Here is a 5,950-nt window from a genome sequence, read left to right as displayed (position 1 = left end):
ACAGAGCCTTCCGTATAGATTATGCCTGAATGTGAAGAAGAGAAAAATACTCACACCTGGACCAATAAACAATGTCATGATAAATGGCAAAGAAACTGAAGTTGTCAAGGATTTCACCCTACTTGGATCAACAATCAATATCCATGCAAGCAGCAGTCAAGAAATCAAAAAATGTATTGCATTGGGCAAATCTGCTGCACACGACCTCTTTAAAGTTTTGAAAACTGAAAAGTTACTTTGATGACTAAGATGCCCCTGGCCTAAGCCATGGTCTTTTCAATCACCTCATATACATGGGAAACTTGGACAATGAAAAAGGAAGTCAGAAGAAGAACTGATGCACTTAAATTGTGGTGTTGGCAAAAAATATTGAATATACTGTGGAGTGCCAGAGGAACAAACAAGTCAGTCTCAGAAGAAATACAAGCAGGAGGCTCCTTAGAAATGAAGATGTCAAGATCTACTTTGTTTTGCTTATCTTGGACGTGTCATCTTTTTTTTTTAATCAGGAAAGACCCATCGCTAGAGAAGGACATCGTGTTTGGTAACATAAAGAGGCCACAAAAACAAGGGAAACCCCCAAGGAGATGGACTGACACAACAGCCACAACGATGGACTTCATTATGTCGTATAAAGTTGCCGTGAGTCGGAATGGACTCCATGGCAAATAACAACAAAAAAACACAAACAACAACCTTTTAAAATACAGCACAGAGCAGAACTGCCCCACAGGGTTTCCAAGGAGTGCCTGGTGGATTTGAACTGCTGACACTTTGGTTAGCAGCTGCAGCTCTTAACTACTAAGCCACCAGGCTTTCCTTAAAATATACAACAAATGATACATCACCTTCTTTTTAATTAAATGAGCAGATAGGATATTCTCATGTTTATTCTAAAAACTGCATTATAAACATATAAGGATATTCAATGGATGTCAAGCTCAGATGTATGGCGATCAGGGCAATGCCCATACAAATTCACATATTATCCCAATAAAATACACATAAAATACCAAAGGGAGAAAGTGCCTCTGCTCAAAATGAAAAGCATATTTGTGCAAATAGATTACAACCTTTTATGCAACTCCTGAATATGGGATGATATTTTAAACCAAGTGGAAAGAGTCAATAAAGGCGTCCAATAAGAAATCCAGAGGGTATATCAAGCTCCAGGCCTATGAGAAGGCCTAGCCCCTTGCTTACAGTGAATGAGAAAAAGTAACTTTGAAAGCATGTTCGGTGAATGTAAAACTTTAACAAGACATATGAGTACATTTCTGAATTTGAAAATAAAGAAAAGTAAAGGAATGGGACATGTATGACTCACTGGATCCAACTATCAATTATTATGAGAATAGATATATTTTAAACAGGACATTATGGACATTCTCATTTCACCTTTGAAGTGAAGATATAAAAAAATTCAGTTTTCAAATCTTGACTTTTTAATAGAAAAAATGTATTTTCAATGAAAACACCCAAATTGCAGTCATTTGATTGGCTCTTAAATGTTCTAGCAAATTATATCTTGTAGAAGATTCATCTTATAGAGTTTTAAGCTGTGTAAAATATCAATAAGTTGGTACTAAAAAATATATTAATGTTCTTTGTTCATCAACATCTGACTCATGAATTGTGCTTTGTTGAATATTATCCCAACTTGGAACGAACGTTGGTAATTTTTTTTAAACATTAATGATCCCAATGGATCCTATGAAAGATGGTTCAGAAAGCTGAAATTTAAAATTCTTTGAGGTCATCAAAATCGACAAACACAACAATTATCTCCATTGAAAATGAGACAAACTAAGAATTACAGTTTTAAAATATTATTGATGACTATGCTTCCGTGGCAGCCCTGGTGGCACAGTGGTTAAGAACTAGGCTGCTAACCAAAAGGTTGGCAGTTCCAACCCACCAGTCACTCCTTGGAAAGCCCAGGGGGCAGTTCTACTCTGTCCTATAGGGTTGCTGTAGGTTGGATGCAACAGCAACGTTTTTGTTGTTGTTGTTTTAATGCTCTCATGAGGATTCCCATTGCCTTCTTACCTGCATGTTTTGCTGAGTAGTCTGAGTTTATTCTTTTTGGCTCTCCTTTGTAGGTGACTTTTCATTTATCCATAGCTGCTATTATAAATCTCTCTTTATCTTTGGTTTTGGCTAATTTGATTATGATATGTCTTGGTGACTTTCTTTTAACATCTACCTTATGTGGAGTTCGACCAGCATCTTTGATAGATATCTTTTCATCTTTCACGATATCAGGGAAGTTTTCTGCCAACAAATCTTCAACAATTCTCTCTGTATTTTCTGTTATCCCTCCCTGGTCTGGCACTCCAATCACTCAGAGGTTATTTCTCTTGATAGAGTCCCACATGATTCTTAAGTTTTCTTCATTTTTTTAAATTATTTTATCTGATTTTTCTTCAAATATATTAGTGCCAAGTGCTTTATCTTCAAGTTCAGGAATTCTGCCTTCCAGTTATTCAGTTCTGCTTCTCCGACTTTCTATTGCATTTACTTCTGTAGTTTTATTGTTAAGCTTCCAGATTTCTGATTGCTGTCTGCCTGTGGATTTTTCCGGCTTATTAAATTTTTCATTATGTTTCTGAATAATCTTTTTAATTTCTTCAATTGCTTTATCTGTGGGTTCCTTGGCTTGTTCTGCATATTACCTCATTTCCTTCCTGATGTCTTGAAGGGTTCTGTATATTAATCTTTTGTATTCTGCCTCTGATAATTCCAGGAATGCACTTTCACCTAGAAGAACCCTTGACTCTTTGTTTTGAGAGCTTGTTAAGGCGATCATGGTCTGTTTCTTTACGTGACTTGATAGACTGTTGCCTCTGAGCCATGTATAAGTTATTGTATTAGCTTATTTTATGTTTCCTTACTGTGTTGTAGCTTCTTGCTTTTTTTTAAGATTTTTGTTTGTATTTCATAGATAGTGCTGCTGTTCCAACCTTATAATGTAAAGCTGCCTGCTTTCCAAATTCCAAAAATTAAAATACTCCCCCTCTCACCATACTAGCCAGTGCCCTTTGGTTTCTTCAGAACAAGGAAGGGTTAAAGAGTTGTTTAAAGAAGTACAATTTTGATTTGGGGACCTTTCAAATATACGAATCATACTGAAGGGCCAGACACTTATTTTACATAGGTTAAATATTATGCATTAGCCAAATCAAACTATTCCACTACTCTGTTGGAGGGGGAAAAAATCCATACCCATGTAACTACTTCACTCGACAGGATTTGTCTATCAACAATAAGCTTAAACAACTTTCACCTATAAAGTATCTAATTGGCTTTTTAAAATGGAAAAGTCATATAGTTAAAATCTTGAATCAAGTATAATTTGAACCTAATGAACCATGCATCACTGCAGGAGCAAGCGTTAATAAACCAGTGTGCTCTGAATTTGTCCAAGTACTGATATTTTTCTATATAAAGATTTAGCATATATAACAGCTATCATGAGAATAGAAAAAAGATTTTTCCCAAAAAATGAAAATATTAAAACTGAGTTAAAATACATAAAGGAGTTAGTATTCCACACAGCATAAAATTTGACTAATCAAGTTTACATGTCTCAGCTGACCATGTGTGAAAATGCAAAGCAGGTATTAAAACCAATATTATGTCCATATTTAAAATCACTTTGGAATTGAGGGAACATCTAAATCCTTAATTAAAAAAAACAAATGAAGTGAAAGCTTTAAACTGGTACACACTGTTCACACCTATATTTCAAGTTTGGAAATGCTTATTTGCAAGCGGCAATACAAAAGAATTCATGAAGAATGCATAATCTCTAAAAATTATGAAAACATCCCTGTTACCAATACATTTCTAAATACAAAACTGACTACCATATTTGTTACTTCTGTGTAGCAAGAGAAGTTCATTTTCAAAACAGATAAAATTCAGTCTTTAGGTGTGAATGGTATGAATGAGTCTTTTTTTTTTTTTTAATTTCTTAGTTGTTTGGGATCCTTAAGCATGCAAAGCCTCAGAGAGGAGGGTCTACGAAGGAACCAGGGTTGTCTTATAGCATCCAGTTAGGCCAGAGCTGGGAATGCCTCTGGGTCATCTACATCAGGGGCAGAAGCACTTGACTTGTCAGTCCTGCTGCCACGATTGGGACGTTCACCATGCCCACGTCCACCTCTTCCTGCCACCACGTCCACCTCTTCCTGCCACCACGTCCTGGACAGCCAAGGTCTCCAAGGTTGATCTCCAGCTGGGACATTATATCATTTGCTGGCTTGCGGAAATGATGATCCATGACCGAATCTTCAGCATGAGCTTCTTCGCTCTTTGACTTGTGAAGAACAAATCCCTTCTTCCACTGCCCATCAGCACCTTCATTTGGTTTTCAGATATTAAATTCTACTTTTGCCCGGTCCTTATCTTGAATAGCCTTCCACTCATCCAATGTCATCTCTTTTGGACCCTCTTCCTTCACCTCTTCAACTTCGTTCTTCTTATTCTCAGTGTCTGCCACTGGATGTTCTTCACCTTCAGGTGATTCCTCAGTCACATTCAATTGATCCAAGTCAGTTAATTCATCTTTGACAGTCCCGCAGTTGTGAGATTTGCTACCTCCCCGTTTGTCTTCGTGTTTCAGGCCAGATCTATCACTTCCACTATGCCTATCAAATTCACATTTGCCATGAGAATCAAATCCATCTCCTTGGCCCATTCCACGTCCACGGCCTCCTCGACCTCTTCCAGGAGCACCACGGCCCCGAATACGCCAGTCAATGATTGGTCTATCAACTGAAAATTCTCCTCCTTCACCCTTTTCTTCAAGTGGTTTTTCAAATCGTCTTTCCCGAGGTAGTCAGCTTTCTGGTCTTCTATCAATTATTTTCCTTTCACCCTGAAGTTGCTGATCAGGTCTTCTTCCAACACGTCTAATTCCTTCTTTTTTAAGTGCCACGGGTGACTGCGTCTACTCTTTCTTGTCAACCATGCCAGCACTGGGAGGCAGTGGGTTCTTGCGGTCTTTCTGGGACTCTTTATGCAGCTGTTTGCCTGCCTCATAGGAGTTGGTCTGGGCTGCGGCCTGAGCTGCGCTCTTGGCCCCAGGGCCCCCAACGCTGCCCCCGCTGGCTTCTTTTTTCTTGTTCTCCACTACCTTCAACACCTCGACGGGATCCGATTTGTCGTCAAATAACTGGTCGAATCGGTTGGTAACCACGCAGCCGAAGCCTTCCTGTAAGTGCCCAGGCATGATGGTGGCTGGGCGGCACGTTCCTCCACGGATTGCAGTGGGCTGCGCTGTGCCAAGAGTGCCTGCTTCAGCTCTTCGCACAAGATGGACTTTGTTTTGTTTTGATATGCCCAAATGGGTTGCTTGAGTGAGCTAATTTGATGATTTTTGCCTTTGGAGCTCTGACATCCTTTCCCCAGATGGCTAGAGCTGTTATCAGGTATATCAGTCTAGGAGTCCATTCACTTTTCTTGTATGAATTCAGCTCAGGTGTCCAGGTAGCTGATCATCAGTTGTGTGGTACAGGCTCTGTCCTATAGTCTTAGAGGGGGAGGGGTGATTGCTGTAGGTAATGGTATCTGGTTGGGGCAGGGGGTCACACTCTGAACAAGGCAGGGGGCTGAGAATCGTCCCCCATGTGTCTCTGAGGAAAGCATGTCCCTGTTTCCTAGAGCATACAGATAGGTGGGTTCTGCAGACAGACCATGGGCACCCAATGTTTTTGGTTGTAAGGACTGGGAGGTACCAGTTATCCTTGGACCCCTGTTGTGGGTGGCTGGGTGACCTGAGTGGAGCCACCAGGCCTTACGCCCATCATGTGGGTTGGGGAGGACCCTGTTTAATAGGTAAAGCGATGTCAAACATCAAACACCCACCTCTCCACTGCACAGCTGAAACGGTTTGAGTCTGCCGACAGGGGCCTATTTTCCTAAAATAGGCCCACACAGGTCCATG

General features: G+C 39.9%; 1 pseudogene; it reads right to left on the bottom strand.

Annotated features, from left to right (window-relative positions):
- Positions 1–3,962: 3,962 nt before the first annotated feature.
- LOC126086657 (plasminogen activator inhibitor 1 RNA-binding protein-like) lies at positions 3,963–5,247 on the bottom strand (annotated as a pseudogene).
- Between the last annotated feature and the right edge of the window lie 703 nt (positions 5,248–5,950).

Source organism: Elephas maximus, chromosome 12 (assembly GCF_024166365.1).
Source record: "Elephas maximus indicus isolate mEleMax1 chromosome 12, mEleMax1 primary haplotype, whole genome shotgun sequence".
Classification (NCBI taxonomy): Eukaryota; Metazoa; Chordata; class Mammalia; order Proboscidea; family Elephantidae; genus Elephas; species Elephas maximus.
Note: the sequence above shows the minus strand (reverse complement) of the source record. Positions and strands in the feature narration are given on the sequence as shown.